Source organism: Euprymna scolopes, chromosome 46 (genome assembly GCF_053919585.1).
Source record: "Euprymna scolopes isolate OS-2025 chromosome 46, ASM5391958v1, whole genome shotgun sequence".
NCBI lineage: Eukaryota > Metazoa > Mollusca > Cephalopoda > Sepiida > Sepiolidae > Euprymna > Euprymna scolopes.
Window position 1 is genome coordinate 195,210,107 of NC_136527.1, and position 11,458 is coordinate 195,221,564.

The following is an 11,458-nucleotide window of genomic DNA, read 5'->3' on the forward strand; positions in this document are numbered from 1 at the left end:
TTAGCAAGATCATCATTACGGGTAAAAGGAAACCACATAAAGATGAAATGCAAACACGTGTGGACAGATAGATAGAAGAAATCTTTATAGAGGCACAAAGAAAAGGGGATTTTGGGATTTTCACAATCAAAGGCAGATAATCATAAGATTTGTTATTAGAATTTCAACACGAGTTGTCGAACTTTTAACATTGATATTATATTCTTTTCAATATTTTAATTATACTTTCCGCAGGATATTTTTTATTCTTATTTTATTATGAATAAATTCTATTATTTTCATAATAGATTTATTTCTATTGTCATGAAATAATTTTCCATTGCTTATTTTTGTTTTTGCCAATTTTTAAAAATATTGATCGGAAAAATTTATTGTTTTCTTTACGGATTTCATTAAACGAATTGCATAATTTAAAACAAAAAAGTGGAAAATTAAACATTCATAATTCCGGTTTTCATTGTCTGAATTGGAAGATCTGCTTTTTTTCTACATTGCAGAAATAATGAAGAGTTTTAATTTCTTTTTTGCTTTTTGGTATTCGTCAAAGCATTCTCTATTTAATGGTATACTGTCAACATTGGCGTTCTAAAAGAAAAATCTGTTCATTTTTGTTTCGAGATTTGCCTTTGTTTTTTTTCTATTCTTTTAAGTGTTTCATTGAATGTGCATACATTGCACTCAGACTGTTCATTTAAAGATAGTAAAAACTATGAGTGACATTCATGAATGTTTATAATTCTTGACTTGTAAAGCATCAACTGTTTCTACTCATCAGCAATACTGGCAGTCACTATTCTCAGTAGTTGTTTTCAATATGGATATCGAAGTTAACTTTAAATGAACATCTACTAATATCAAATACATGTGTATCAAAAGAAGACCCACAAAACATATGTAAATCCTCTGCCATAATGTATTAGGATATCGTCAGCCATAAATTGGGGGTTTATTGTGTTACTTTGATTAAGCATACAGGTTTCACAAGTTTTGCCAAGTTTCTCAATATCAGCGGCTAAATTTGGCCACCACACATCGCTGCATTATCATCGAAGCCGAGACCAATAAGAACAATAATTTTTTTTTTTATTTATATGAAAAAAAAATGAAAACTGATAAATTTGTTATAGGTTTATTCTTTTTATGAAGAACTCACAAATTTGTTATGTGTCTGTCATGAATATTAACGAGTAACAAATTAAAAGGAAAACACTAAAAATCAGAGTAAAAATAAGGAAATATTTATTTTAACATTAAGAAAATATATATTTACTTAAATAAAATTAAAAGAAAACAAAAATTAATTTAAATTAGTGTTAAAATAAGCAAATATTTATTTAAACAGTAAGAAAATATAAAAAATCTTTGTCTTTACTTCAATAAAATTAAATTGGCATCTACTAATATCAAATACAAGAAGACCCACAAAACCTGTATAAATTATTTACCATAGTGTATTAAAATACCTCCAGCCATGGATGGGAGACTTGCTGAGTTATTTTGAAAAAAGCATGCACGTTTCGCAAGCTTTGGATATCTTCAGTCAACTTTTTCAATATCAACTGCTAAATTTGACCACCACACATAGCTGCAAGCCTATATCCGTACGATCGTTGTACGTATTTAATGTAGTTACTTTGTGTCAACTGCATTCCATTCTTAAAATACAGCTTCATTTTGATGTAGTTGTTCTAGACACTCATGATGTATTGCTGAACTCGACTCAAAGTAATTTCTCTATTTTCGTTGTTACAACCGCAAATGTTAGTGAAGCGTGAATAAAATTCAAATGTATTCTGTTACTGGTGTCTGTGTCATCCTCCTCCTGATGACGACTAAAACAATCTGCATTTATATTGAGATCATTTACGATACTCTAACTTATAATTGTTGAATACTAGTAATATTGCATAAAGTTGACCCCTGACTGCAGCAAAAGAAGGAATCAATCAGTGTTCAGCAAACAATAATGACTTCTGGTCTGTAAACAAGGAAAAGTCGTTCTCATATAAATATGAATGTAATTTTGATCGCAAAAAACTGGGGCACACCATTCTGCCCCAGAAAGAGTTCATAACATGTATCATACTGTTTTCTCTATCGAAACCTTCAGTTGTGGAAATTATTTCAATCATCTTCCTTTCTTTCTTCTTTTCCTCTTACTTTTTTGTTTCCTCCCTTCCTTCCTTCCTTCCTTCCTGCTCCTTCCCTAGCTTTTATGCTCTTTTCCCCCTTTTTACGTTACGTGACTGCCTTATGCCCGTTGATTGGAAGGGACGTTTTCTGCGTCAAATTGGAGCACGTGCAGGACCTTTGAATTAATATCATCAGTTGAAAAAGGACATCGTCAAGAGAACAAAAAACAACGAACAGGTAGAACAAGACAGAGAAACGTGAATTCAATTATCGAGAAAAATATAATTCAGGATTAAGAAAAAAATTTGTCTCGAGAAGGTTTTCAAAGAAACGTAAAGACTAAAATATTCTGCCTTCATTGAATTTTAACCTTCGTGAAAAAAGGAACACGGAACGAGCCTACAGGCTACAGTGACTGATAACTATTAAAATAAGGACGGTTATTATTTAAAAAAAAAACTCATATTATTTCATTTCGGATAAAACACGTAGAAGCTTCCAATAAGTGCACCCCTTTCTCTCTCTTGCTCTCTCCCTATCTCTCTTCCTCTTTCTTTCCCTTCATACTCTCCTTTCAACAGTTACTACTAAAAGAAACCTTGTAAGCCAGATGGACATTTTTTGGCAGCCCTATCAGGTGACAAACTTTTCTTTCTGTCATTATATTTAATAAAATAGATTTATCATTTCTCCTTTTTTGTTGTTTCTTCCTTAATTGTGTTATACCTAACTTGTATTTAGCTACGAAGAATTACCTTCCACGGGAAGAAGTGGATAAAAATTTCCTCATCGTTTATAAGATATCACATCTCCTATTCTATATGGAATATGCTTAGATGGATCAAAATGAGTTAATAAAAGTGTGGTTTCTTAAATCACTTCGTTTATCCAGCAGCCCACACCAACGGGGCAGCTTTCCTGATTAAACAGTGAAATTATTCTAGTATTGTCGATAAATGACTGTGAGATAAAGTTAGGATTTTAATTCATCTTTAATTTCTATCCATAACAGTAAAACCACTCCTTAGAATAAGATTTCATCCACACACACTTTGCAAAAGCGGATGCTTTCAACCTCTTGTTTATTTCCCTTTTAAAATATTCGGGTGGCAATGTGCACACCAAATTGTACTTTGTTCATCTGATATAATCCATGTGAATCCATTAAGTATAACCCATTACACCACATAAACGTTTCAAAGTTCATTACTCAGCATAGACATTTCTACGTTCATTAAACATAAACCTTTAAGTATAGACATTTCTAAGTTCATTATTATAAGCTTGCTAAAAAAAGGAAAGCCGGATTACCCTAAAAATTATTACGATTTAAACGTCTCTGAAATGAGGATACTTTTATGAACAAAAATAAATCTACTAGAAATAAACTAGAAAGGGATTTAATTTGAACTCTGAATATTGGACGTCTATTAAGAACTTTCTTTCCATATATATATATATATATATATACCTATATATCTATAAAAGTGAACGTGTCTGTCTGTCTGTATACATTTCCCTACGCAATAACTCTGTCAATTTTTAGTCTATAGACTCGAAATTTGAAATACCGGGTACTGAGATTTGGGAAAACGATGTGACGGGTGTCAGCCAGAAATTTGGCTGTTAAGGGGTCAAATTTCAACGATTTGACCTTTAAGAACTTTACCAAACTCCTCCGACAATTTTGGGTCTAGACACTTGAAATTTTAGATATAGGTTCCTTGAACCAGGATCTAATTTAATAAAGTAATTTGAGCCCGAAACAATAAATTTTAAGGGGTCATAATAGGGGTCAAATTAAAAAATTACTCTTTTTTTTTTTTGCTCAGCATACACCTCCAAACACTCGGGCAACTCCGGGCTGAAATGCTAGTATATATATATATATATATATATATATATATATATATATATATATATATTCATTTCAAAAATGCTAATTTATAAAGATTTTCTTTATGAAACAGATGGACATATCTTGGCAGCGAATTACTAATTTCGTTTTATTAACCTCCCTTTCTTGGACGCTAAGTCCATGTTTAAATTGTTGTTTCCATTTCTTTTCTTCTTTGCTTGTTTCTTTAATTTATCACAGTTGTCAAGTTAACATGCTAAGTGGAAATGCACTTCATTGCACATAACAGAAATCATTCATGCAAATAAAAGTTTGGAAACAAACAAAAAACAAATGCAAAAAACAATCTCTGGCCCCCCTCTAAAATCTTTCACGAAAAACAGCCGTCTAGCTGAATCCACTGTGAAAAATGTCCTCCACTCTTTATCTGTGCCTAAATCAAAACGTGGATTCTATGAACAAAGCTTCTTTCTTAGAATTGCACGCCTATGGAACTCTGTTCCGTCTGCCTGCTTCCCACCTGACTACAACTTAGATGTCTTCAAGTCCAACGTTAACAAATTCCTAATGAACCACCCCCCTTAAGTAAACACTTCATCAAATCTCCCACTGACGTACTGTACTTGCAATAACTCTTATCCCTGAGTGGCTTCCGAGCCTTGATAAGTGGTGACCTCCGTGTAAAAAAAATGCAATACGTTCCATGCATTTTTTTATTTTTGTTTTTTTATAAGATAAAATTATGTTTTAGACAGAATATCTTCAATAGTATTTTTTTATTTTTCTGTGATATGTTCAATTATGATATTCGATTCGTAGAGAAGTAGACTCCATCCTGTGAGTCCTTGATTTTTATTAATCATCTTTTGTTGAACAGTTAAATGATTATGGTCAGTCTAGATTGGAATACGATGCAAAGTTACGCTGAAATAAAAGTCAAAGGGTTGCAAGGTTGGTAGCATTGCCAAACATTCTATTTCGATAGTAGTTTTTTTGGTAAGTTATTCATTTTTTATAGAAACTAGCAGGGCTACCCGGCGTTGCCCGGGACCGTATAAACAATGAAAAAACAAAAGCAGATATTGAACATATGTTTTATTCTTAGGGGAGAGGAATCTTTCAGGGTGAGAGAGAGAGAAGATAAAGAGTGTGAGAGAGAGGCAGAAGAGAAAGTTGTTCCATCCTCTTTCCCAAATTTGAATACTGTGCACGTTTGAACTCTCATCGTCGAGTTGATCCTCGAGTTGCCTATTGGCCTTGATTAGTGCTAATATAGAGAGAAGAGAAACAGGGTGAGAGAGAAGATAAAGAGTGTGAGAGAGAGGCAGAAGAGAAAGTTGTTCCATCCTCTTTCCCAAATTTGAATACTGTGCACGTTTGAACTCTCATCGTCGAGTTGATCCTCGAGTTACCTATTGGCCTTGATAAGTGCTAATAAAGAGAGAAGAGAAACAGGGGTAGAGAGAGAGAAGATAAAGAGTGTGAGAGAGAGGCAGAAGAGAAAGTTGTTCTATCCTCTTTCCCAAATTTCACTACTGTGCACGTTTGAACTCTCATCCTCGAGTTTATCCTCGAGTTGCCTATTGGCCTTGATAAGTGCTAATATAGAGAGAAGAGAAACAGGAGTAGAGAGAGAGAGAGAGAGAGAAGATAAAGAGTGTGAGAGAGAGGCAGAAGAGAAAGTTGTTCCATCCTCTTTTCCAGATTTCACTACTGTGCACATTTGAACTCTAATCGTCGAGTTTATCCTCGAGTTGCCTATTGGCCTTGATAAGTGCTATAGAGAAGTAGACTCTATCCTGTGAGTTTTTGATTTTTATTAATCATCTTTTGTTGAAAAGTTAAATGATTATGGTCAGTCTAGATTGGAATAGGATGCAAAGTTACGCTGAAATAAAAGTCAAAGGGTTGCAAGGTTGGTAGCATCGCCAAACATTCTATTTCGATAGTTTTTTTGGTAAGTTATTCATTTTTTATAGAAATGTCCAATGCTTTTGTTGATGACTTTACCATTTACTTGGGCGGGGATTTCAGCCAATTTAACATCAATTACATCGACTTGTAATTTGCTTTAGAAAAGATTAGATTCGACTTCATTCTATTGAAATGCTCACTGTAAATTTTATTCCAATTATCGTTCACAGCTATTTTAGGAAATTAGTGAGAGGGCTTGGAAAAAAAACAAAAAACAAATGCAAAAAAAACCAGCCGTCTAGCTGAATCCACTGTGAAAATCTTCCCCCACTCTTTATCTGTGCCTAAATCAAAACGCGGATTCCATGAACAAAGCTTCTTTCTTAGAATTGCACGCCTATGGAACTCTGTTCCGTCTGCCTGCTTCCCACCTGACTACAACTTGGTTGTCTTCAAGTCCAACATAAACAAATTCCTAATGAACCGCCTCCTTAAGTAAACACTTCATCAAATCTCCACACTAACGCACTGTACTTGCAATAACCCTTATCCCTGAGTGGCTCCCGGGCCTTGATAAGTGGTGACTACCGTGTAGAAAAATGCAATACGTTTCATGCATTTTTTATTTTTGTATTTTTACAAGATAAAATTATGTTTTCGACAGAACATCTTCAATAGAATTCTTTATTTTTCTGTGATATGTTCAATTATAATATTCGATTCATAGAGAAGTAGACTCTATCCTGTGAGTCCTAGATTTTTATTAATCATCTTTTGCTGAAAAGTTAAATGATTATGGTCAGTCTAGATTGGAATAGGATGCAAAGTTACACTGAAATAAAAGTCAAAGGGTTGCAAGGTTGGTAGCATTGCCAAACATTCTATTTCGATAGTTTTTTTTGGTAAGTTATTCATTTTTTATAGAAATGTCCAATGCTTTTGTTGATGACTTTACCATTTACTTGGGCGGGGATTTCAGCCAATTTAACATCAATTACATCGACTTGTAATTTGCTTTAGAAAAGATTAGATTCGACTTGATTCTATTGAAATGCTCACTGTAAATTTTATTCCACTTATCGTTCACAGCTATTTTAGGAAATTAGTGAGAGGACTTGATATTGACAAGAAATTTTAACCAAACTTCGACAGAATCTTACCATGCCAAGAAATATCAGCAGCTGAGTTTTTATTACTAATGACAGTATCTTTTACAATAGCTTCCATTATTTGCCGAGATATGCTTCGTCCGTCCCTGGCATATAGTATAGCAGACGTAATCCACTTGACATATAGTATAGAAGACATAATCCACTTGGCAGAATTCACATTTGCTTAAATTTACATACAGCTTCCCACAAAATTGTTTAATGATGTTTAAATGTTCATTGAAAGTTCTGCTATATACAATTACATCGTCTATGTAAACTCATCATCACCATCATCACAATCAATTGCATCGTTTATGTAAACTCATCATCACCATCATCACAATCAATTACATCGGCTATGTAAACTTCACATCCTTTAATAGTATTTTAATAGGGGAAGCATCATTTTATGAAATTTGGCATGGAAAATGTTTTTTTCATTTAACCACTTGCTCCTATCACAACTTGTATAACATTGATTTATAAAGGGTTCATGCCGTTTTGAAATTAGCCCTGATATTTGTTATCTTTTTCCATTCGGGTATATTAAGGCCATATTCATCGATAATGAGATCCGTTCTTTCAGGCTAGTTCCATATGCAAGTCTGGTTTAATGGTTCCTTATGCCAGTCTGGTTTAATGATTTCATATGCAATGTCATGTTTAATTGTTTCATATGCAACGTCTGGTTTAATTGTTTAATATGCAACGTCTGGTTTAATTGTTTAATATGCAACGTCTGGTTTAATTGTTTAATATGCAACGTCTGGTTTAATTGTTTAATATGCAACGTCTGGTTTAATTGTTTAATATGCAACGTTTGGTTTAATTGTTTAATATGCAACGTTTGGTTTAATGGTTTAATATGCAACGTTTGGTTTAATGGTTTAATATGCAACGTTTGGTTTAATTGTTTCATATGCAACGTCTGGTTTAATTGTTTAATATGCAACGTTTGGTTTAATTGTTTAATATGCAACGTTTGGTTTAATGGTTTCATGTGCAATGTCTGATTTAATGGTTTCATATGCAACGTTTGGTTTAATGGTTCCATATGCAACGTTTGGTTTAATGGTTCCATATGCAACGTCTGGTTTAATGGTTCCTTATGCCAGTCTGGTTTAATGATTTCATATGCAATGTCATGTTTAATTGTTTCATATGCAACGTCTGGTTTAATTGTTTAATATGCAACGTCTGGTTTAATTGTTTAATATGCAACGTTTGGTTTAATGGTTTCATGTGCAATGTCTGGTTTAATGGTTTCATATGCAACGTTTGGTTTAATGGTTCCATATGCAACGTCTGGTTTAATGGTTCCTTATGCCAGTCTGGTTTAATGATTTCAAAGGCAATGTCATGTTTAATTGTTTCATATGCAACGTCCGGTTTAATTGTTTAATATGCAACGTCTGGTTTAATGGTTTCATATGCAACGTTTGGTTTAATGGTTTCATGTGCAATGTCTGGTTTAAGGGTTTCATATGCAACGTCTTGTTTAATGGTTCCATATGCAACGTTTGGTTTAAGGGTTTCATATGCAACGTTTGGTTTAAGGGTTTCATGTGCAACGTCTGGTTTAATGGTTTCATATGCAACGTTTGGTTTAATGGTTTCATATGCAACGTTTGGTTTAAGGGTTTCATATGCAACGTTTGGTTTAATGGTTTCATGTGCAACGTGTGGTTTAATGGTTTCATGTTCAACGTCTGGTTTAATGGTTTCATATGCAACGTCTGGTTTAATGGTTTCATATGCACTGTATGGCTTAACGGCTTCATATGCAACGTCTCGTTCAATGGTTTCATGTGCAACGTCTCGTTTAATAATTTTATATGTAACGTCTGGTTTAACGGTTTCATATGCAACGTCTGATTTAATTGTTTCATTAATTTTTATTTCTTCGCCTGCATTTCTTTCAATTAGAACTTGATCACGTTTTCTTTCACTTTTTAAAATTTATTTTACTTTAGTAAGTTTTAAGATATCAAGTGATTCCCTCCTGGAGCTAACACTTGATTCTGTTATGATTTAAATTTATATCCGAGGGCTCTTTACTTCTCTCTTTTGTTTTATTTTACTTCAGTTAAAGTTCAAGAAATCAAGGGCCTCACAACCTGGGGCTAACACTTGAACTCTATACGAGATACATAAATATTCGAATGTTCCACTCAAGTTCTTTATTCCTCAAACACTGAGTTAATAAAGAAGTTGAGAACATAACTTTCCTCTCCCCAATTAACCATCTTCATATATTGTATTATATCTTTTATTTTGGTCTCTTGGTCTTACTGAATTTCAGGACAAGAATTTTTACTTTTTTTATTTTTCTTCCTTTGAAGATTGTAATGCTGGGTATGGGGCAGCCAAACCAGCTGCCAACATTGCCCCGCTTTTTTAATGAAACCAACCGAGAGTTCTTTTTAGTATCCTCGCTGTTCTCTTAAGTGCAATTGTCTGAATCTCTTTTGCATTTGGTTCACCAGAATATTAGTAAGGTAGGACTTCAGATTCTTCTTCATAAGTCCTGTGGCACCTATGATAACTGGTATGATCGATATCCCCTTTAGGTTCCAGTTTCTTTTAGTATCATACATGAGACCTTGGTATTTGGTCTATTTCTCTCTTTCAGCTCTGTTAAGCTCTGTTTTCCCCAGTGTGAGTTCTCCTATGTTTCACTAAGTTTGATTTTTCAGTAAAAGAATGTCCACACACTTCACAAGAATGTGGCTTTTCCCCAGTGTGAGTTCTCATATGTATTACTAAGTTTGATTTTTTAGAAAAAGAATATCCACAAACTTCACAAGAATGTGGCTTTTCCCCAGTGTGAGTTCTCATATGTATTACTAACATTGATTTTTTAGAACAAGAATATCCACAAACATAACAAGAATGTGGCTTTTCCCCAGTGTGAGTTCTCATATGTGTTACTAAATGTGATTTTTGAGAACAACAATATCCACACACTTCACAAGAATGTGGCTTTTCCCCACTGTGAGTTCTCATATGTTTCACTAAATGTGATTTTTCAGAACAACAATATCCACACACTTCACAAGCATGTGGCTTTTCCCCACTGTGAGTTCTCATATGTGTCACTAATCTTGATTTGTGAGAAAAAGAATATCCGCACACTTCACAAGAATGTGGCTTTTCCCCAGTGTGAGTTCTCATATGTCTCACTAACTTTGATTTTTCAGAACAAGAATACCCGCACACTTGACAAGAATGTGGTTTTTCCCCAGTGTGTGTTCTCATATGTGTCACTAAATGTGATTTTTGAGCACTAGAATATCCACACACTTCACAAGAATGTGACTTTTCCCCAGTGTGAGTACTCATATGTGTCACTAAATTTGATTTTTGAGAACAACAATATCCACACACTTCACAAGAATGTGGCTTTTCCCCACTGTGAGTTCTCATATGTCTCACTAATGTTGATTTGAGAGAAAAAGAATATCCGCACACTTCACAAGAATGTGGCTTTTCCATAGTGTGAGTTCTCCTATGCTTCACTAAGATAAATTTTTCCGTAAAAGAATGTCCACACACTTCACAAGAATGTGGCTTTTCTCCAGTATGAGTTCTAATATGTATAACTAATGTTGATGTTTTAGAAAAAGAATATGCACACACTTCACAAGAATGTGGCTTTTCCCTTTTCTTTTATTTATTTTACTTCAGTAAGTATTAAGAGATCAAGGGGCTCCCTCCTGGAGCTAACACTTGATTCTGTTATGATTTAAATTTATATCCGAGGGCTCTTTTAAGAATAGATGCTGTTCCCTTTATGGCTGCTATTTGTATTTCGTTACAGCTTGGTCTTCCAGGGATTGCTTCTAAGTATTTATGAAGATACTTTTTTATTAACCCAGTTGCTCCTATCATAACTGGTATACTGTTTGTTTCTTTCAGAGACAATGTGAGTTCTCATATGTATTACTAAATTCGATTTATTAGTAAAAGAATATCCACACACCTCACAAGAATGTGGCTTTTCCCCAGTCTGAGTTTTCATATGTATCACTAACTTTGATTTCAGAGAACAAGAAAATCCACATTCACAAGAATGTGGCTTTTCCCTTATTGGAGTTGTTGATGCAAGTCAGAGTTTATGCTAAACAAATTTCAGTTTGTATTATTCGTTTGATAAGAGATATTTCGTAGTGAAAAAGTTAAAATATTCTGTCTTGTAAGCAGATTTTTCTGAAATGTTAAATTCGATATCTTATGATTTATGAAATCATTAAACAACAATTTCATAAAATTAAATATGTGTGATGTTTTTATCACTATTTGCTAAACAATCCAGATAAAATAACTTTTCACACATGTATGTATAATAATGTTGTGTGCAGCTGTTTTTGTTGTCTGCCACGCAAGCAAATAATTGTATATA